The sequence below is a fragment of the Triturus cristatus genome, chromosome 7, assembly GCF_964204655.1.
Source record: "Triturus cristatus chromosome 7, aTriCri1.1, whole genome shotgun sequence".
NCBI lineage: Eukaryota > Metazoa > Chordata > Amphibia > Caudata > Salamandridae > Triturus > Triturus cristatus.
In genome coordinates, this window is record NC_140590.1 from 1,755,009,361 (window position 1) to 1,755,033,296 (window position 23,936).

The 23,936-nt window shown below is 46.2% G+C and overlaps 1 long non-coding RNA gene across 1 annotated transcript in view; it reads left to right on the top strand.

The window, feature by feature from the left end:
* The window catches only part of LOC146813004 (uncharacterized), a 132,511-nt gene extending 108,878 nt beyond the window's left edge, over window positions 1-23,633 (top strand). Inside the window, exon 3 of the long non-coding RNA XR_014966941.1 lies at window positions 21,350-23,633. This is a non-coding gene — a long non-coding RNA (uncharacterized LOC146813004). The remainder of the gene's footprint in view (window positions 1-21,349) is intronic.
* The last annotated feature ends 303 nt before the right edge of the window (window positions 23,634-23,936 follow it).

The window sequence follows — 23,936 nt, forward strand, 5'->3', positions numbered from 1 at the left end:
TATTCGTATTGTGTGGCTATATAGTTATTAATGACTGGTGGTATAATATGCCTACGGATCCGGCATTTGCTCTTGAACACGCAGGGATGGAAGGGGTTCCCCTCCTTCGGTTGCTTACAGCGAGCAATCTATTGATCCTCTGCCTCACGCCAGCAGAACGACAATTCGGCTGTGGAGGTATACAGTTCGGCGCATGGAGTAGCATGGGCGTCTGACTCAGACAACGCCATTGTGGCATGGTACATATACATGCCAGGTGGCAGCGTTGCAGGGGTTCCGCCAGTGGGATCAAATTGGCATCTCCACGTTAGGGGACATTGTGAGAGGCACTACCCTAAAATTATTAACGCAACTGCAAGAGGAGTTTCACCTTCATAAATCCCAGTTTTATAAGTATCTTCAATTACGGCATGCTCTTACCCCACTGCTTGCAAATTTAGATGACCTCCCGTAGTTTCACCCTTTGGAGGGTCGCCTTCTTATGGGCAATTTGGGTGCCCATAAAATCCGCCAGATCTATCAAACATTGACTACACACTCAACCATGACCCTTCAGAAGACTAGGAAGGCATGGCAAGATGATTTTACAGAGCTCACTGATAAAGATTGGGTGGAGGCTATAGCTAGTCCCCATGGGGCTGCCGTGTCCTCCAGGTACCGTCTTATCCAATTCAAATACGTTCATCGCGTATAGTATACAAGCCTTTTCCTCTGGAGGATGGGAACCATAGAATCTCCTCAGTGTCTTCGTTGTAACAGGGAGGAGGGGTCCTTCTTCCATACCATATGGAGCTGCATCGCAATGCAGCCCTTTTGGCGCAGGGTTTCAACGTGCCTTCAGGAGGTGCCGTCTTGGGACCTCCCGCTTGATCCTCGATTGTTCCTATTCCACAGTACAGACGATATTGGAGGGAATCGTTACAAACAACACTTACTCTTTTTTGCGCTCACAATTGCCATGCGGGATATTGCCCAGCTGTGGAAAGGAACTTCCACACCGACAATAGTGAAATGGCGGAAGGAATTAGACAATTGTATGGGTGCGGAGATAGCGGTCTTCCAAACGCGGGGTTGCCCTCAAAAACATAGGAAGAACTGGTTGAGATGGGCAACATACAGGGACATAGACTTTCCTCCTCCTACTTCGCAAACCCCCTATCAAGCAGCCTCCACGGGAAGCAAGAGGCCATGCTGTGTGAATCTGGGTCCTTTTTTTCAAGATGTACATTTGCAATTACGTATGCTCGCCAGTGGGGGGGGGGGGGAAAGTTTGCGTGAAGTTTTGGTTTCTATTTTTATTTCTTTATATGCAAATTGTACCCAATGATATTGTCACATTTGGTAATTTGTCACTTTTGTGTTTCATAATGGTATAGGTCGGGCGTTTGCCCAGGTGTTACTACAAAATCCCAATAAAATAGGTTTAAAAAACAACAAACTCTAACCCAGCCCTTATGGATCTTCAGTATCAGAGAATGGGTTTAAACTCTTGCCATTCTCGCCCCGCCACCAGTGGAGCTATCCACCTCAAAGAAACATGAGGTCAAAAACTCCACCTGAGCCTTCCCCCAGATCAACAGTCACAAATCAAATGCCAACGGATCTAAGTGGAACAGATTCAGCTCAAAAAGGTGTATATCATGTGAAACCACAGTCGCATACAGAGTACGTGGACAACTCCTATTTGACACAGGAAGAGTGGAACGAGATTCTAGCCTCCTATGCCTCCGACCTTGAATATGAAGCTACTCCAGCCAAAGCAAACACAACAGTTTGTACCCTCTAACCTAAATCTGTTGCAGAAAGCAACAACCCTCCAATAGATGCAAGAGTTTGGCCAGCTTTGCTGAAGATTAAACACATGAAATCCTCAGGTCTAAGAACACACATATGCCTTAAAAAGAGACAGCAGAGATGATCTCAACATGCTACTAAAGGAGTCCCTTAATTAGGACGTAATCCTATCACCCACCTAGGTTCTCCTCTTGACGGGGAACCCTAGCCCCGCCAAGGGCTACTACCCCCTCACTATGAGGGAGGAGCTCAGGGATGTTTTTCATTCCTATGTTGTGTACGGTGCGTACCCCCACCCCCGTATGTATGGTGCGTACCCCCACCCCCCGTATGTACGGTGCGTACCCCCACCCCCGTGTGTACGGTGCGTACCCCCACCCCCGTATGTACCCCCGTATGTACGGTGCGTACCCCCAGCGAGTAGCCTGCTGACCTTCAGGAGGACACTCAAGACCTGGCTGTTCGATCAGTAGCGCCGCCCCCCCCCCCCCACCCCCCCAGCGCCTTGAGACCCTTGCGGGTATGTAGTGCGCTTTACAAATGACTGATTGATTGAAATCGCTCCTGTTAGTTAGTTTTAGCATCACTTCCTTCACATCATTACTGCCTTTTGTTTCGCACTGCGCCCGCCACCCAACCTATTAAGTTGTTTTCTCTTCTGAAGGATTTATTATATCCTAAACAATGTAGGACATCCCTGAGCTCCTGCCTCACAGTGAGGGGGTCGTAGCCCTTGGCGGGGCTAGGATTCCCCATCAAGAGGAAAATCCCACAGGATAAAGCATGCCACCTAGGTGGGTGATGGGATTACGTCCTAATTAAGGGACTCCTTTAGTAGCACGTTGAGCTCATCTCTGCTGTCTCTTTTTAAGGCATATGTGTGTTCTTAGACCCGAGGATTTCATGTGTTTAATTGTTAGTGTTTAGGGATCTAATCCTTGCAGATCTTAACATTCCCTAGGACCCTCCCATACCCTGTTGTTTTCACAGCTTTGCTGAAGACCATACAATCTATGGTCAACGCTATGGACTACCACTCTGCAAAAATGGAAATCCAAATAGAGATTATAAATACCGAAGCCCCTCACATGGCTGGGATTGATGGTAAGATCTCTGACTTAAACAATCCCACCAGAAGGGCCCAAAACAATGTTAGAGAGCTAAGTCCAAGATGCCCATGCTCCCAAATCTCGGAAAAACTGAGCATGCTACCAGCCACCCTTGGCAGCTCAGTTAACGATCTGAAAACCTATCTTAGGCCCCAAAATGTCATCAGGACCGACCCCCCACCATCAGAAGATACAAAAGAGGCAGTGTTAAAAGGGGACAGCCAAGAGCGGATACAATTGGCTTCAATTAGAACTAGCCAAAGTACACCTCACCCCACTCCAGCAGCTAAACCTCCCCCTGGCCCCTTACTGCTCCAGAATCTAGCACAGCCCACAGCCACAACCACAGCACCACACAGACACTCACACGCCATGAAATAAAGGGAGACATAGCCATTTGTGACTCCAGCTGCAGGGCAGCCCAAGCCATTCAAGCCAGACTGGTCCTACCATCCTCTCTCAAAGTCCAACTGAAACTGTAGGGGGTCCCAATCCAAAAAAGGTGACAAAAAAGAAAGTCAAGGATAAAAAATTCTTTAAAACAAACTGGCTGAGAAACTACCCTGGGTAGGAAACTTAAACAACAATGCTTAGAGTCACCACACAGGGCCTCAACACGACACACAGGGCATCTCCCACTCCTAAAACTCCGCCAGTAAACTCGGCCAAAGACTTCGAGGATGTGACGACCGGGGAACCCCTACCCCCAGAAGCAATGACTCCAGCCAGCTACCTTGGAAACATCAAAAACCACTGTCCGGTTTTGAAGGGAAGTATCAAAAGCAAACCAGTGGGGCTCCTGGGGCTACCAAAGGGAAATGGTCTCACCGTCTTCAGTAATCTCCAGCAGTCTTCCAAAAGCACTCCCCCAGAGGCCTCTAAAACAAGGGACCATAGCTTAAACCTGTTCCATCCACTCTACCACTCAACAGGCAATGACGACATCCTCAACCGAAGCAATATCATAACATTGCTAAAGCAGATCCTGGAACTAGCCGGGGCAACCTCAACCGACACTGAACACGTCAAATATGTAAACGCAAACCATGGGCAACAGTGAGATTCCACAAAGGTCACCTGGAGCACAGTGGGCATGGCAGACAAGGTGCAATGAGAAAGCAACCACTTCATAATTGTGGAAAAATATCTAGAACCAGGGTACCCACACCCACTCAGAAGGAAAGAAGGCAGGGAGCCAAGAAAAGCATTCAGTCCATCAAAGCCAAAAACATAACCACTCTCAGTATTGAAAAACTCCCTCGGGGCTAGTTCGCTGAGCAAGGGAATAGCGAGCGCACTAGAACCAGAACATCACCTCACGAGCCACCATGGGTAAGGGTCAGTGACCTGCAAGTGGGCGTGGGTTACAAGAGCTGTATATAAGCCTCAACCTATAAGGTGACAGTTGATAGCCCAAAGAGTGGCCTTTAAACTAGAAATACCAACTGTTTGACTGTGTTCGTGGAACATTTATGGCCTAAACAGCAAACATAAAGACTACGGCCTGGTATCCTATCTTCAAACATTCTCTGTGGTTGCCTTACAGGAGATCTGGGCCTAAGAACAATTCTCTATCCCAGGCTTCTCACATTATGCAACCCCTCCAACAAAAAAAATCAATATACGGATGCTGTAAAGGAGGTCTTGCTATCTACTTGTCCACATCAATAGAGGTGACTGCAAAGGAGCAAGTTGCCGACTTGAACAACATCCAAATTCTGCACCTAGCCATACAGAAAGGGCGCACCTCACCTTTAGGCTACTCAATAACAATAATAAACCTTTACGCACAGCCAACTCGAAAAGTTCATGCAGACGCTTCAGTGAAGCTGTGTGACACCTTTCTCAGTCTAGGGGCATCCCGACCCACACCCCCTGACCATAGTCGCAGGTGACTTTAACTCCTGTCTACTAGGCGCTTCACCACCTACCGAGATCACTGAGGCACTTAAGTGTTACTGCGACATACTAGCACAGGCTGGCACAGAGCTAGGGAGAAGAGACCTAAAGGGCTGGACTCTACTGAGCAAACTGGAACATCTGGGCCTTCGGGCCCTGAATGGCCGTTTCAAAATGACTCTACCTGCCATGTCTTTTCACTCTACCTGTTGCAAATCCCTGATCGATTACACCTTTGGATCTCTGCCATTTTTACGACAAGCACAGTCCTTTAAAATGGGGGAAGATCATAGAATGACCATTTGCCCCAGGAGTTGAAACTTGCCCTTGAGGTGCCTGTGAGTATGCTCTCCGCAGAACCAGCCGGGTTATGACTACACGTGTGACCTAAGAAGGGTTAAATGGCCAGGAGGAGCCAACATAGACTACCTAGAACAAGAAGCTGAAAACCCCTTCAAGCTGTCCCACAGAGACAGGAACTCCCTGACAAATAACTGGGAAATCTTCACAACATCGTTCTCCCAACAACACTCCTGAAAAGAAAAACCACACATAGCTTAAACACAAACAGCCTACCCAGCACACAGCTGGGACAAATGCATGACAAGTGAGGTAAAAATTCTCAAAAGGGAGGTCAATAGAGCCCTGAGAGCAAAATGACAGACACCTCAATCCGTAACACTCTTATCTGTCTCAGGTGCAAGTAAAGGGCCCTAAAAGGTGCCATCTAGTCCAAAAAGAGGGAAGCTACAGACAGCTTCTGGGCCAAGCTTATGTGGGACGCAATGCACCACAATGCAAACGCCTTCTAGTGATTTGTTACCACTCTGAACGACAAAACATAGTCATATCCAAGATCTAACCTGTCTGAAGAAGCCTGGGCCTCCTTTCTCACCACTCACTTCAGCCCCTCCACAAATGCAGTGGACACATTGTGCAGCTCAGGGGTGTCCGCAGGAGTGAACAAGGCCCCTGCGACCACTTAGCCATAACATCAGAGGAGGAGCAAATCCTGGATGAAGACAAGGTGAAAAGACTAATACTTAAAGGCAGACCAACAGGCACATCGAACAGAATTCCTCAGGCCATTTATAAGATCAACCCAGTAAAATGGACTGGGCACAGGGCCCCTCCTTTCATCAACACTATATCAGGTGCTACAATTCCAGCCTTCTGGACAGGGTCTATCATTTCACCAATCCTTAAAAGCAACGACAAGTCAAAACCTTAATCTACAGACTGATAGCCCTAATCAATAACGAGGCGAAGTACTACGTAATCATTTTGCTGGAATGACTCCTTGACTGGGCTAACACCACTTCAATCATCCCAATTAATCAGACTGGGTTCACAAAAAAACTGGAACTCTGACAAACATCATGGCTCTGACCCTGTTACTTGAAACCTTCAAAGGATCCAAGTAATCAATTTATCTATGTTTCATAGATTTTAAAGCCGCCTTCGACTGCATCACACGAAACTTGCTCTGAAGCAAGCTAAAGAAATGGAGCACACTGCCAACGCTTCTAAGAGTATTCGAAAACCAATATTCAAATACATGGGTCAGAATAAAGATGGGGAAAAGGGCAAATCTTTCTAGAGCTATTCCAATATTCGGGGGGCTCAAGCAGGGTTGTGTCTTGGCCCCATGCTCCTAAATCTATTCCTCGCAGACCTCTCTCCAGCCCTGGCATCGACCAACTTGCACGCCTCAAAACTCGGCACTATCCCTCTTTCCAACCTGCTTTATACCAATGATCTGGTTTTGTGCAGCCGAGCCAAGGTGGGGATGCAGCGCCTTTTGAATATCACCCACAGCTACTCGTCAAAAAACAGTTTGACTATTAAAATCAAGAAAACTAAAATTATGAACTGCTGCAGAAGAATGGGCTGCAAAATAAGTTGGTTCCTCAATTCAACAAAGGTTGAAGATGTTGCTGAATACAAATATCTTGGTCTGACATTTGACAACAAAGGAAACTTAAAACCATTCAGGGATGAAATAAAGAGGAAAAGGCTCACACTGGCCGGGGGTCTCTGGTACTCTTCATGAACCTGAACGGGCCATCATTCAGTCCCATCCTGGAATAGTCAGGGCGAAGATTGTTCCTACTCTGGCCTACGGATGCGGGGCCAGCCTTGGGAAGGCCTTAATCACTCTGGACAACACTGTTATTAAAATCTACAGGGGCGTTTTCCAACTACCCAGATACACCTCATTTGGCCAGACCAATCTAGAACTTGGTCTAGCTAAGCAAATGTTAGCCAGAAAGGCAGCATTTGTCAGCATGTGCTACAAGATCCAGACAGACTAAAGAGACACTATAATTCATAATATCTGGCTCCAAATCAACAAACCTCGATCAGCAGCCAGAAAATACCTCCATAGATCTTTGTGGGTTAGTTCAGCTATGGTCCACAACATCCACCATTGAGTCATTCCGAAGGACAACTCGCAAAATCTTGGAACAAACTTCAGCCCCAGAGGACAAGGCTTCTCTGGAGAATCACACCCATGCATGGATGGTTCTAAACAGCTACACACTACCTAAACCACAACCATATCTGGGGGAAGTTTTCAGCAGCAGAGTCAAGGGAGCCTTCCTAAAACATCTCCTTGGTGTCTTTCCTATCAACTCGCATGCAACTCCCTGGCTAAGGGGAGCAGGAGACGATCCCTGCAGGCTGTGCAGCCAATCAAAGGAAGGCGCAATCCCAGACGCAGCCCATGTAGGTAAGAGCAGTGGGGCGGAGTGGGGAGAGTCGACAGACAATGACGGGGAAACTTAAATTAAAAAAAAGAAAACCACTTACCTTGTACTCGCCGCATCGCCGATTTTGCGATGCGGCCAGTGCAAGGTAAGTGGTTTTCTTTTTTAAGTTTCCTCGTTGTCGTCTGTCAACTCCCCTCCACACACCGCTCTTAACTGCGCAATCCACACCTTCTGCCTTTGTAAGTCGACTGTAATCTTGCGCCGTCGCTGGCTCAGGGCCTTCTGGATCCAGGCTGGGGCCCGCTCCTGTAGGCAAGCAATAACAGCATGCTTAAACTCTGGGTACCCTCGAGTAATTTCCCGAACAGTAAAATATCTAATGGGGGTTGACGAGGCCCTAAGGAAAGAACATTAGTTTGTACAGCCCAAAAAGCAGTGCCAGTTGGCTTTCACTAGGAGTTACCTTGCCCTCTAAACACTGCACAGGTATTGAACTTCCAGTTTCTATCCTACTTCAACTCTAGTTACCACTTGCACAGGACACCTTTTTGAATAAAGTACTTTATCCCACTCACACAACTCGAATCCTAACTGCCTCAGGGAGAGCAGCTGTCAAAATCTCTCCTACAGGCCCCGCCACCTCTTGCTACTTGCACAAAGTAGGACTCAAGACAAAGTAGGGGCGTTGACTCACGAACCTTGCGAAAATTCCGTCTCTATTATTTTAAAGAAACATATTTCTTATTCCATTTTGTTTTGTCATTATTTTAACTAATCTAACAATGAAGCTTTTTTCTTTACTTAAATACTCCTGGTCAGCTGGGGACCCTCTGAGAATGAATGTCGTGGAGAGGTGTAGGGCTGGAAGGAGGACACTTCAATCACTGTACCGGTGTGTGATTCCAACAAAGAAACACAGATTGGAATGATTGTCCATTGCACTAGATTTCAGCCGCGGGTACACAAACCGACTGAACTGTCTCAGCAGAATTGGAAGCTAAAAAGAGCAGGTTAACAGATTAAACTCAGATTCTAGAAGCAGGGGCATGATCCAACCGTGCAAGGTTCCCATCCTGCTGGTGTCTCTAGAAAGGCTGTTGGTCTGGGGCGGCGTGAGTAGGTTTATACTATGACGGATTCAATATGTGATTTATACACTACTAACTCGTTGTTGCTGTTGTTGATTAGTGTTTTTCAGCCTATGATCTGCATCACAGTGCCTCACGGTAGTCCAGACATCGTAGTCATTTAGACTTCCCCCCCCAGCCAGTAAAATCCTGTAAAATATTTTCCACTGTAGGCCCACATATCACATATCTTAACACTCAATACACAGAAGCGGTTTGCGACATATCAATGTTTGTTTTTATTTTCAATGCTCTGAAATTACACGTCCAGATAGACCTGTGTGAGAGTGATAAGCAAAATGACTCAAGTGCACAAGATTGATAGCGCCTTATCAAGCGGGCCCATGAGTTTCATATGTCCGCAGAGACATCACCAGTTCCTTCCTTCACAGAACACAAACATTCTGAAACATAAACATGAAAAAATGATCCCCAAAAAAGCCTCCACACATTGTTCTTGTGTATCTGGGTGGTTGTGTTCGCTTAACATCGGGCTCCAGTTGCTGCAGCAGCAGAGGTTGCTGTATAAAGGGCTTTATTGAAATGCTGTGTGTATTAGAATCAGGTTAACCTCTTCTTTGCTAGGGCTACCCCCTCTCCCCCTCCCCCATGCTGAGCCTTTTTTTAGCTATTTGGGGTAGATTGCGTGTAGGCCTCCGTAACCTTTTCTCCACATAAGGTATCCATGACAAGTTTGTATACTTTTCTTCAAACATCTTCAGGATTCTAAAGCTACCCAGGGGTTGGGAATTTCCCTGGAGTGGGGGGGGCTGAGAAATTAGCCTAAATACAGCTACATTTTGTTTGGGGGGGGTGAAATGGGGGAAAATTGCTGCAGAAGAAAACGTCTGTACAAAAGGTAACAACAAAGGGTTTGTGGTGCTGGAATCACCATCTTCCCAGCTTTCAGGAACAGGCAGACTTTGTCAGAAAACCAACATTTTCTACACATATTTGGCACTTTACTGGGACATAGCCTATTTTTCCTTTTTTTTTTGCTTTTAACCTCTTTCCAGTTAGTGGTAGAATTGGGTGTGAAACCAATAATGGATCCTGGAAAGCTATACATTTCTGTAAAGAAGACAAAAGTCTGAATTCATCAAAAGTAATTTGTATAGATCCTTTGAGGTTTTCCTATAGAAAGTAACAGTTGGAATAAAAAAATATTGAAATTGAGTTGAAAAAACAGCCATTTGTGCCTACGTTTTCACCTGTAACTTTTGTAACTATGGCATATTTTTAAAAGCAAAATATCTTAACGTCTGCTGGACCCTTATGGTTTTGGGGATATATTGAACTTGTAGGTTCACCAAGAACCGGAGGTAGGCAGAGCCTTGCAATTGTTTTACAATGGGTACCAGGCATACAAAAACAAGTTTGGTAAAATATAAAGAGTGAAAAATAGGTATCAAGGAAACCTATGCATTTCTGAAATGGGAACAATATATGGAGTTTAGAAGCAGTGGTTATTTGACAACATCTCTGAATTTGTGGGTACCCAAACTAGCATGTAAATTAGAGGGCATCTTTCAAAATGACTTTTTTTTTACCCACTATCTTACGTTTCAAAGCCAGAAATGCATAGAAAGTCAATGGGTAATAACACTTGTTCTACTATTCTGTGTTCCCCTAAGTCTCCAAAAATGATATCTCACTTGTGTGGGTTAGCCTAGTGCCCGTGACAGGAAACGCCCATAAATCAGCATGGACACATCACATTTTTCCAGTGAAAAATTATCCTTTTTTTGCAGTGTCCCTAGCTTTGGTTTTGGATCTTAGCTCAGCCGGTACATAGGGAAACCTAGCAAACCTGTAAATGTTTTGAAAAATAGACACCAAAGAAAATCCAGGATAGGGTGACTTGTCTGGCTTTCAGGCAGTTCTGTTACCCAGAATCCCTTGCAAACCTCAACATTGTAAAAAAAACATTTTCCTCAAATTTCTGTGAAAGAAAGTTCTTCCCCAAGTGTTTCCCCAAGTCTCCTGATAAAAATGATACCTCACTTGTTTGGGTAGGTCTAGTGCCTGTGACAGGAAATGATCCAAAACTCAACAATGACACATCACATTTTTCTAGTGGAAACTGACCCTTTTTTTACAATGTGCCTAGCTGTGGAATTTGGGCCCTAGCTCAGCCGGCACCCAGAGAAACCTAGCAAATCTTTACATTTTTGGAAAGTAGGCACCCTGGAAAATCCAGGATGGGGTGACTTGTGTGCTTCTCACCAGGTTCTGTTACCCAAAATCCCTGGCAAACCTGAAACTTTGTAAGAATATAAAAATAAATGTTCCTCACATTTCTGTGATGGAAAGTTCTGGAATCTGTGGGAAGCCACAAACTTCCACCCACCCAGCATTCCCCCAAGTCTCCCAATAACAATGGTACCTCACTTCTGTGGGTAGGCCTAGTGCCTGTGACAAGAAAGGGCCCAAAACGCAACGTAGACACATCACATTTTTCCACTGAAAACTGACCCTTTGTAATGTACCTAGCTAAGGATTTTGGGCCCTAGGCTGAAACTTTGTAAGAATATAAAAATAAATGTTCCTCACATTTCTGTGATGGAAAGTTCTGGAACCTGTGGGAAGCCACAAACTTCCACCCACCCAGCATTCCCCCAAGTCTCCCGCTAAAAATGGTACCTCATTTCTGTGGGTAGGCCTAGTGCCCGTGACAAGAAAGGGCCCAAAAGGCAACGTAGACACATCACATTTTTCGACTGAATACTAATCCTTTCTTTGTAATGTACCTAGCTAAGGATTTTGGGCACTAGGCTCAGTCAGCACTGGAGGAAACCTAGCAAAACTGCATATTTTTGGAAACTAGGCGCTCAGGGGAATCCGGGATGGGGTGACTTGTGTGGCTCTCACCAGGTTCTGTTACCCAGAGTCCCTTGAAAACCTTAAACTGTTAAAAAAAACACATTTTCCTCACATTTCTGTGATGGAAATTTATGGAATCCATGGAGAGCCACAAACCTCCGCCCACCCAGCATTTCCGCAAGTCTCCTGAAAAAAATGGTACCTCACTTGTGTGGGAAGGCCTAGAGGAAACGGCCCATAATGCAACTTGGACACATCACATTGTTCCAGTGAAAACGGACCCTTTTTTTCACTGTGTCTAGCTGTGGATATTGGTGCCTAGCTCAGCCGGCACCTAGGGAAACCTAGCAAACCTGTACATTTTTGGAGACTAGACTCCCAGGAAAATCCAGTATTGGGTGATTTGTGTGGCTCTCACCAGGTTCTGTTACCCAGAATTCCTTGCAAACCTCAAACTTTGTAAAATAAAACACATTTTCCTCACATTCCTGTGTCACAAAGCTCGGGAATCTGAGGTTAGCCACAAACTTCCTTCCACCCAGCACTCCCTCAAGTCTCCCAATAAAACCACTACGTTTTCCTTGCATTACTGTGTCATATTCTTCCAGAATCAGAAAGAAATCACAAATTTCCTATCACCCAGTGTTCCCCCAGGTCTCCCGATACAAATGCTGCCTGACTTGTGTGGGTGGGCCAAGTGACCTCAACGGGGAAGAGCACCAAAAAGTATTGTGGAGGCATCAAAATTATCTATCACAAAACAACCTAGTTTTGCATGGGGGTCACCTGCGTTTTTGGTCCCGGGCTCCACAGCCATCTAGGGAAACCTACCAAACCGATACATTTCAGAAAACTAGACACTCAGGGGAGTCCAGGGAGGTGTGGCATGTGTGGATCCCCCAACGTTTTCTTATCTAGAATCCCCTTCAAACCTTAAATTTAGCTAAACAAAACTAAGCTAAACATTTACAACATTCGAGGTCGATATAATTGCTTTGCCACTACTGACCCAGAGATGTGTCTGACTGTGCTTGTGAGTCTGTGAAATGTTGTCTGTTGAATGCTAGTGCAAATTTTCTACTGGTTCCTTGTGCCATCTCCTCCAAGTTTCCAGCCTCTTGTGCCCATCTGTGTCTGGTAACCTGACAGTAATATCCAGCACGGCCCCAATGCCCGTTGGTTATGAGAAGCCTGTAGGTGAGACCTGGGAACATTGATGGATATGCTCAAGTCGAATAGCAGGGCTGCTGCGGCCTGCAAGTGAAGCAACCCACTGCCAAAGAACGGAAACAGCTGTATATAACCTCGCCTTAATCATGTGCCTAGAGTCATCATAATTTCCTTCATCACTTCTACAAAGTTATCTCTGAAGTGGTCTGACAGGATAGGTATCATCATTTGCGACATGTTCCACAGGATATACATGTATCTTCACAAGAGAAAGACATTTCGAGAGTGTAGAAGCAGGCTGTGGGTGAAAATGACTGTTTCCCCTAACATCTTTACATTTTTTTTTACTTCTTATCTGGAGGCGCCACAGGAAAGAATCCGGATTTTGCTTAGAACAGGAAAACGCCTGTACCCCTAGGCTATCTGGAAATGGGTAGATGAATGAGAAAGTCCGATCTCCAAGCACCTGTCTATTATGCCTGGCTATTGACCAATTCACAACTAGAGCATACGTGGGCTTCTCTATTGCAGCCATAACTGATCATAAGCCCCTCATTGAGTGGCAGCAAGGGCTCTGGTATGGCAGCTGATGGATGCAGCACTTCCGTCCAAATATTGGACTTCATTTCCACAGAAGGCAACAGAAGCTCAAGAACAACCAACATTTTTCTTAAACAGCATGAAAGGAAGCCACCTTAGGAGGAGCTCATCCTTGGGTAAAGTCTATTCCACCTCATCAGAAGTGTTAATCCATTAACCCGCTGATGGTTTAGAGATCCGCAGTGCCACATGACGGTGCAGGAAAAAGGAGGAACAACTCGCTGCTATCATCAGTATCATGGCATATAGGATGTAGCATCTGAATTAGATCAGAAACTGACTCAAATATATAAAACATGCATTACCAGGATCTATGACGAGAGATGTCCCTTTGTTCTTTTCTATATTTGCCCTCTTCCATAAGCATCTGTGATTCACTCCTAGAACTCTGTAAAATGGACATAACTTTGGGGGCAGGCTGCTCAGTACGAGGTGTTGGTATTCTGGTGCAGGTTGAATCAGCTTTAGGTACTGGAACCAGATACACCGTAAGGGGTGTCGGTATTGGCATCTGAGGTAAGCTTTCTGGCAATATCCTTTGTGCTGGGAAACTAACAGATGCCCCAAAAAGTGCTCCAAAAGAATTTGAGGGAACGAACAGTGCTAAGGGAGAATCTTCTGGTGTAGACTTTTATGGAGTGCAAAGAGGTCCCATGGGACCTGATGGGGCTCCACAGGGGGCCAAAGCAAGCTTTAACATCTTCAACATGGCATGCATGAAGACATTGGGACTCAGGGTACATCTGAAGTGGCATCAACCAGCGTGCAAGAGGTTGTGACACCTGTAAGAAAGTTCCTTGCTTTTTTGTGGTCATCCCCACTTTTTACTGACCAGTATTGCTGGTCTTTGAACTCTGCGTGCTGGAGCACAACTGCACAGTCCCCACTGTATGTGCTCTTGCCCCAGAACATGGCACATTTTGCTAATTCCAAATAGGCATATTTAACTTTCCAGTAAGGCAATAGTATATGGAAAAGAACATAAACCAATGGCATGGAAGTTAAATGTTACCTGTGGATGAGGCATATATTCTACTATCCACTAGGCTGACAAGGAAAACATGGCTTCTGGCCAACACGTGCAGTCAGACTGCTACAGCAAATAAATCTGCAGGCAAACTTGTGAAGAGAACCCTTCTGGACAAGTGGAAACCCCTACTTTTCAATATGAAGAATGTCACCAATAAATAGGTCTTGCAACCCACAAGATAGGATGTCTAGTTTCTAATAGTTGAGCATGTGAGAATTTAAGGTTGACATGTTCCTATATTGACTAGCCCCCAAAAGCTATCTTCACTCTAAAGGGCTGTAGCTGTTTCTATGAGGAAAAATAAAGTGCAATTAAAATATTCTTTTTATCTTAGGTTTGGAGTAAGCCACAATGCCCATTCAACCAGTTTTCAATATTTATTAAATAATCAATTCAGTTATGAAATTAGATGTGTGATAACTATGTAGGAAATTTAACTTATAAAGGTATATGTTACCTACCATAGCTCCAACCAAAGCATTGGCATGCCAGCAGCTATTCATTGTTAGTGCTTTAACCTTGATGATGTGTAAAAATAGCTCCATCACCAGAAACAATGACCTGGAACTTTTGGCAGGATGATCTAGATGAGAGGTATGTGACTCATCATCTCTCTCGGGAAGAGTAGTTGTGGAGTGCACAGGAACTTCATTAACTTGAAAGGGACCTGGGTGAAGCCTGTACATTCACAGTCATCTGTAAATTAAGAACTGGGGAACAGGGTCCTTTGATCCTACGGCACCTTTTGCCAGCCTGGCTCCATTTCAGTGGGAGTGGTAGCTGGTCCCAGAAACAATTTGATGTGGTTGAGGATGAGACTTCTCATTTCCGTAGACCCCCTCTGGGTGAGCCGCCAGCCTCCTCCAGCAGCAGAAACGTTCTACTCTGTTCAAATTCATTAAGAATTGTGCGCCATAGGATAGTTTGCATTAAGGCCACTAGGATGTGCTGCAAAAGTCGGAAGGATTGACTTTGAGAACTTTGTGGCCATTACCATAGTGTCCAGGAGGGTTGTATGACAGAGGCATGCATGGCTAAACCACGGGTGTCTAAATAACAAATGCGTCTGAACAGCGCATTCCTTTACCACGCATGCCTTTACCATGCAATCTTGTGGAAAAAGCATGACTGGTAAAGGGATGTGTGGTGAAGATCACACCCTAGGCCACACGCCCTTAGCTCTAAAATCTACCCTCCCCCCCCGAGTCTTAAAAACAAACCAACCCCCCAAGTCCTAAAAACTTCCCTGACCCCCCAAGCCCTAAAAACATCCCTGACCCGAGCCCTAAAAGCAACCTCAACCCCATCTCCTGAGCCCCAAAAAGTACCCTGCTTACTCCTGATCCCTTCAAACTACCCCAACCCTTCCCCCGAGTACTAAAAACTACCTGACTCCCTGAGCCCTAAAAACTACCTGACCCCTCCCCGATTCCTAAAAACTACCCCGACCCCCAGCTTTAAAACAACCCCGCTCCCAACCCTGAGCACTAAAAACTACCCAACCCTCAAAATTCTACTCCCAACTCTGCCCAAAACCCAGCCCCACTTACCAGTCCACATTCTCCACCAATCCTGCCTCTTCCTGCCCATCGCAGCATCTTGACCATGCACTGCCTTTACCACGATTATACATGGTTAAGACATATGCATTATTAAGGCAAGCATGGTTCTGCCTGCAGGGAAACGGCACATGTGGCTCAGCCATGGTGTTAAGGCTATTTCCTGTCCAGGAGTCACCCCATCCCAATGGCTACTGAGTTCAACAAAAGTGGCACCCCACCGAGCTCCACAGAACACCTTCTGGAACAGCAAAAGAACGGAAGAGGAATGAGGAATGGAACTGCTGTCTGTAACCCATGTGAAGACACAGTGAGCTGGGCCTGCTCCCACCCATACCCAGGACTAAGATGTGGACTCCAAGGGTCAGTTGGCGAACCTCCTGTGTAGCAACAGGTACATAACCAGCTGCAGAAGACATTCTTCTGGATTGACAATTTGTAACTGGATCTGAACTGGACCCTTCTGTTGGACTCTGCTGAAGTGATCATTGTCTACTCTATGCTGTCATTATGGTTCTGGGAGTGACCAAGATGAGGTACTCCAGAAATTGAGGAAAGTGGTACTTAGATAATTTTCGACTTCCTACATCTCCGGAGTGTCACAGGGACCTCATGGCAATGGTATCTGATTCTGAGAGGTCTTCATCGGATATAGGTCCAGGCTTGTACCACTGAAAGATTTTGAACACCAAGAAAGAGACTAATGGGCTGATTTATAATTTGAATGACAGGGTACTTGTTAGACCTGGCACCATTGGCGTGTGTCTCCCTTCCATTTTTTGCTGATGCCTCCTGTATTTTGGCTATGTGTTTTGCTGGTCTAGATGCTTTGGGCACTTTGCCACTGCTATTCAGTGCTAAAGTGCAAGTGCTCCCTATTGTAAATTGTTGTAATGGATTAGAGACCCCATGATTGGCTTATTTGATTTACTTGTCAGACCCTAGTACAGTGCACCATGTGTGCCCAGGGCCTATAAATCAAATGCTGCTGGTGGGCTTGCAGCACTGGTTGTGTCACCCACAGAAGCAGCTTGTAAAATGTGCCATTGCAGAGCCTGTGTGCAGCCTGGGGCTACCATATCAACTTGGCAAGTGCACCTACTTGCCAGTCCCTAAACCTTCCCTTTTCTACACATTGGTCACCTCTAAGGTAGGCCCAAGGTACCCCCATGGGCAGGGTGCATTGTATGTAAAAGGTAGGACATGCCCTGATGTGTGTGGCATGTCCTGATAGTGAACTACAGCCAATTTCGTTTTTCCCTATTGCAAGGCTACCTGTTACCATAGGCAAGAATGTGCAGTTTGATTATAACATATTATAATCCTAACTGACTCAGGGAACTAGGTAGAAATTCGAGTTTAGTATGCCTGAACTCAGAATGTTAAAATACATATTTTAGTGAAGGTTGGGTCTCGCCTGAGCCAGCGCATGCGCTGATCTGGCGAGACTTTTAGTAAGTGGGCTTCAAAAAGCACACCACACGCTTTTTGTGTGGCCTAGAGCGGGCGGTTACGCGCACAGTTATGAGCACAGGTGCCATCTGGCTTTCCTCTCTCGTCATGGCTCATTAAGCGCATCGCTTGCGGGCACCCTTACAGCGTGCGATCGCGATCACTTTCACGCGCCTCTCTCCTCGCCCACTCACTCGCTCTCCAGCGCGCGCGTTATTCACTCCTGCACGGCTTTTATTTTGCGTGTGCTTTAAAATATTATCATTAGTTATTCAATCGTGCACGGCTCCTTATTCATTTATTTGTTCTAGTGCCAAATGAAGTCATAGTCTTCATTTCCACACATTCTGACTTGAACGTATAGGTGTTAAAGGAAAATCCTGCACGTCTGCTTTGCCTTTTCTCTCAGTGTTAATCATTTAAAAAGCATTTAGATAACATGATTAGAGTACTCCTCCTCTGCCGCGGCTCCTGTCTGCGTCCTTCTCCCCCGCATGCATCCTTTCTGTGCCTCCCCCTCCCTCTTTCTCCCCCCCTCCCCCCTCGCTCTTGGTTCTGAACCTCGCTCTCTACCAAGTGGGGAGCACAAGACCTGGCTCACTTAAAGCCCTGCCAACCTCGCTTTCTCCTGCTGTACTGCTCTACTCTCGCTCTGTACCTCTAGTTCCTTCTTTCTAATTCCGTAGCCCCTCCTCCTCGCCTGCCTGTCATCTCTGCTGGGCTGCTGCGTTCCTCTGCGCCTGACAGAAGACAGGAAGCAGTACTGTTCCGTCGCTACAGCTTCGGGGGGAATTTGTTGTCCTTAGCTGCCCATGTTTACAGACAGGGGGATCTAGTCCAGTGCGAGTGCTGCCGGCCTCGTTGATGCGGGGACTCTCCGGCCCACGGGCTCTGCTGCTGCCCCACAGCCCACTGCTACCATCTCTGCCTGGGATCTGGCAGCACTGCTATGCCATCCACATCACAGCGTAAAGACAGGGGTGGCCAGGGCACCGGGTAAACAAAGGACTGGGCACAGCTGTAGTTCATTGAAGTAGTGCATGTGGGTTATTCAGGCACTCGTCGTCTTATTCCCGCACACCGTCCGTGTTAGAGCAGCATTCCTTGTGGTGCGTGTAGAACTTTAGAAAGTGGCATGCAGGCAGTAAACTGTTCCCGGGCTGTGTTAATCACTGTACAATTTATTTAACGCTTCACTCTTCCGTCGAAGCCACAAAGCGTCTCTTTGCATGGTTGACAGCAAGTATGAAGTTAAGTTCCTGTGACTGTAGTTGGGGGACAGCATTGATGAGCCAGCTGGCTGTTTGAGTTCTTTACAAAACCTCTGATCTAAACCGCATAATTCAGTGACTTTCAATGGGGACAGGCGACTTCTGCTAGTTTTAGGAGGTAATTGGTCACTACTCACTAACAATGCTGTGGGTCTGTGCTCTCAAAGCCAAGAGGTCCAACTGGCATACTTCATTGAAGAAGAGATTAAACCCATGGTCAAGGGTAGTAAACACTATAAATGTAATTACAATTTTAAAAAAATCTTCCTTTACAGCTGACGTTTCCATATTCTTAAACACCCTACAACTATTGGGTTTGTCCTGAGATGCCCCAGGCCACAGAGCCATGTGCCCCTTGTTAGTTGTTAGACTGATATTGACATGACAGCATTATACTTCAATGATGGAATGATTAATGAAACACAAAGATTACTGTGTAGCAAGGAATGCCAAGCCTACTTCTCAGTGTTTCTAAATTGTCAGCAATGCATCTCCTTGTCCAAGTTATACCAACCTATTATAACAAGCATTGGCATAGCCAATAGGTCTCGCCTTTGGGACCTTATAAGTATTTAGTTATGCAGCACAATATCATTGGTACAACAGCATCAAGTGTTGCATGACTAAACACTTATAAGTTCCCAAAGGCGAGACCTATTGGCTATGCCAATGCTTGTTACATTCTGTGTTTGAAAATACCACTTTTAGAAAGTAGGTATTTTCTTGCCTAAACATCCAGTCTGCCTCTGCTAGGTTGGTGTAAGCCATGTCTGGTTTGTGAGTGACAGGGGCTGGAGTGGCTCCAGGAGCCTGGGTGAGTCAGCACTAGGCTGAATAGACCTATCTTCATTTGGATTGGTGGGAGGAGTAGCACCTGGGCCTGAATAGGGCTGTGCCTGCCTTCCACAATGCTAGCTCCACCTTCTGTGGTGCATCTGATGACCCTGGCCCACAATGACAAAGGAAGAAGTTGTGCACTGGCAGAGTGCACCCAGAACTGGTTTGGAACACTCTCTGCCTTCAGAGACAGGATTTGTGTGTATAAAAAGGGGGACCCAGACCCAAGAACTTTAAATCGCGTCTGGGAATCGAGACAAACCTTTGCCAAGGAGAAGAAAAAAGGAAGCTAAAGGAGGAGACTGCCCCTGTGCTGTGCTGTTGGGGTTGGCCTGAAGTGGTTACTTTATTGCCAAGGAAAGGAGAAAGGGAACATTGTGTGTACTTTTGCAATCTTGAAGAAGAATCTCCAAGGGCTTGAAGTGTTCTTGCCTCCTGCCTGAAGTCTCAGGCATACAAGATTTCACCAGCAGCTCCCCTGAATTCCCTTGCTGTGAATTTTGCCTGCAGAGAGGTGCCTACTGTTTTTTGGGCCCTCTGAGAAGACTGCGTATCGCTGGGAGCTGGAAGCACGATGCAACGAGGAGAAGCGTGTCGTGCTGCCGCAGTTGCCGTCACATCGCCGAAGAAGCATGCCGCCTCCGCAGCTGTTCGCCGTCACATCATCGACAAAGCGGTCGCATCCCCAGAGAAGCGTGCCTCTGCCGCAGTGGTCGCCGTCGCATCACCGGAGAAGCGTGTTGCAGGGGTTGTCGTGGCTCAGAAGTTACCGAGTTCACACCATGACCGTCGGGCATGCACGCATCGCATCCAACACTGTCGGATCGCATCAAGACGCCATTTTGTCGCATCGCACCGGATAGTCGCATCACTACGAGGTGCCATCTTGTCGCATCATCACCAAGCCACAGTAAGAAATGACTCATCAACTCCCCACACAGGAAGGAAGTGAGCCTCAACTCCCCTGTGCAGCAGTAAGGAACCGACGCATCCACTCCCCTGAGTGTTTGGAACGGCGAATCAACTTCCCTGCGACCCTTTTGTTTGTTTGCGTGACGCATCTAAGGTACTTTGAGAGTAAAGTGTTGCATTTACCATCTACATTGAACTAAGCTATTTTCTTCCATTTCAGTCTATTTTTGATTACAGTATTGTGGATTTTTGTTGTTTGGTCTTGTGTTAAGTCTAATAAAGATTGCTTATTTTTCTAAACTGGTGTGCTGTCCATTTGTAGTGTTTTCACTGTATTACTGTATGTGTTCAAAAATGCTTTACACACTGCCTCTGAGACAAGCCTGTCTGCTCGTGCCAAGCTACCAAGCGGGTGAGCAAGGTTTATCCAGGAGTGTACTCCCCTTTCTCTGACTGGAGGTAAGGGCCCCTACTTGGACAAAGGTACCTACCTCTGCCAACTAGAAACCCCCATTTCTAACAGTACTCCATCGCAATCTCAACGGAGTACCATGTCTGCAAAAGTAATGGTCTACCTGCGCCATGTAAACCCAGGAGGACCACAAGCTTTGTGTTGTTGGGGCCTCAAGTAGCTCTGTTGATGGAAAGCTTCTTTTCATGGCCTAACAAAGCCATCAGAGGAAGGGCATTACACTGTCCGCCCGAACTAGGGTGGATGGTTCCCATATTTAATTTTATTTTTGTGTTGCTTTTGTAAATAACATTTCATGATTGCTAGAAAATGGTTGTACCATTTTTTATGTATTGCATTTGACTTTTTAACTGTTTTGGTACTTTTAAAGATTGTACACATTTTACAAGATTCGCCTGTCTGCTAAATGCGAGGGTTTGAGTCAAGGTCTAAATGATTGAAACTGAGTTCCAAGCCTGACAAGATTTTTGGATGTATTACTTGTGTAGGGCTCTGTCACGAAATGCCTGTCCAAGCGCTAGAGGAGGAAAATAACAGTGATCAGTTACCCACTTATGTCTCTCCTGTTCTTCCCTTGCAGTCGCCGAGGGACATACAAAGACTGGACTGTAGAGGTCCCTTTAATTCTGCAGCTTCCCCAGTCCATGTGACTGGGTCAAATGATCCAATAGAAAGCCCGGATGGCGAAGAAGAACACCTCTTAAGCGACGTCACTTACTTCTGGAGCCAAGGCTGCATTGCGTCCGGCAGAGCAGCAGACGAGCCGAAGAAAGAAGACCCTCCCTGTGAACTTTGTGGGAAAGATCGACCCAGCAGAATCTGGACCCGCCTCGAAGGAAGCAAGCCGACCTCTGTGAAAGGGAGCCGGACCCCATCCAGTACCATGAGCATGCCAGCCACACTCCTGGAGGAGTGTGGCTCCCTGAGGTACGGGCCTGAATACGGGGGTGGTTGAAGAAAGGGGACGCGGGCGCTAGGCCCCTTGATAAGGAGGGACGGGTCTGACGTGTTAAACGACCCCATTATACGTTTTCACTACCCCATGGTGGCGGTCTCGGTGTTACTCTCTCACACCCTGCCCCCAGTCTTACCGTGTGCTGAGAACACAAGCGTGAAATCTTTTTTTTTCTCTTTTTTTGTTTTCTCTACGACTGTCCGTACCTGACCGCAGGAGAAGAGGAGGGACTCCGAACGCAATATGTCATCCCCTAACCGAAGAAAGGAAAGACAGTCACACCAGAAAGAGAAACTTGTTGTACCCTAAGAGAGATTGAAATAAAGTCCTCTTATATTGGTATCTCCAGTATTGGCTCCTCGTGGTTTTCTACAGGCTCAAATCCACCCTCAAGTAAAGACCCATTTTCTTACATTCTGCTACCCCCCAACTAAAAGGCAAGGAATAACTCAGCCATTCCCTTGGCAGTTCTCATTGTCTAAGCGGAATGGATGTGGATAAGCCATCTGCATTGGCGTGGCCAGTTCCAGACACACCTCCTACTGTCAGCTCCACCAAAGGGAGTTGGACCACGGTAACTTTTTGGACAGTCTCAGTGACATACATCACCATACCTAAAATAATATAGTACGTATTGGTTTCTTCTGCTTTGGAAAGCTGCCTTATGCTATTGCTCAACAATAGACTAACTTTATGATTTCTTATGTAGGCATTGGAGTAGCCTTTGGAATTATGGCCTATGACCTGTCTGGGCCTAGGAGCTGAACTGATGATTGCTTGAAACCTTCTAAGAAGATGACCGTGAAGTTCCAGCCTGCTTATTTTGGTACTTGTTTTCAAGCAAGAGATCCTAGATGGTCTCCAGCTTTACTGCTGATTTACTGCAGAGAGTAAGTATCATTGCGTATGGTACCTGATCTAATCACAAATGAAGATGTGTTTGTAATGGATTGGAGCTGAGCATGCTACCCAAGCAGACTTGCTACCCTCTATGGGGTTACTTGACACTGTGCATGACAGAGGACCAATGTGAGACTGTTGTGATGTCTGACTAGTAGCTGAGGAGTATCTTTGTAGATGATTTATTGGTCTTAGTTGCAGGATGGTATCCAAGTACAGCAGCCCCTCCAGGAGCAGCCTGCCTGCTGCTCAGCCCATACTTCGACTGTCACTCCTCACCACATAGGTACCCGAACATTCCATTTATCATCACCACACCAACATTCCACTCACACTGCCCGAGCAGCCAGGACCCAAGGTAACAAGGGAGATGCATGTATGCATAAGCAAGATATAACATATCCTTCCCCTTTTAAAAAGAAACTAAACTTTAAGATACTAGGTGGAAACAGCTATTCACATAAATATATAAGTGAAAGTAAATTTGTTCAAACCCCATGGATGTAGGAAAGAACAGAACATGACGAGGAGAACTAAGCAATAAAGAATGCAGAGAGGATGCATAAATATATACCTAATATCGACCATCATCCCCCTTTATAAAAATAGATAAAAATGTAGAAACAATGTTGTCTTACACATCACATGTAACTAGACAGCAGACGAGGCAAAGCTCAAAACCTCAATATGAGGAACTGATACAGACAAAAACATGTGAACATATAGAAGAAATGGGTGTGAAATACCCGACCAAATATCCCAACAAAGGGTAAATAATGTAACGTGTAGCCACGGGTGACACGCACCCCCAGATCACTACCCCAAATGTAAGAGGAGCAAGTGGACGCCTCTTACACACACACAACAGGTATGGGATGTGCACCAGCAGTGCAGGCTTCTTGCATACACACAACAGGCATGGAATGTGCACCAGCAGTGCAGGCTTCTTGCACACACAGGTCAGGTATGAGGTGTGCACCAGCAGTGTAGGCTTCTTGTGCAAAATACCAGGTATGGGGCTTCTTGCACACACACAACAGGCATGGGGATGTGCACCAGCAGTGTAGGCTTCTTGCACACACACATCAGGTATGAGGTGTGCGCCAGCAGTGCAGGCTTCTTGTGCAAGATACCAGGTATGGGATGTGCACCAGCAGTGGACGCTTCTTGCACACACCCAGCAGGTATTGGGTGTGCACCAGCAGTGCAGGCTTCTTGCACACACTAGGGTGTACACAAGAGAACATGTATGGGATGTGCAACAGCATTGCAAGGTTCTCGCGCACACACACACACACACACACACACACAC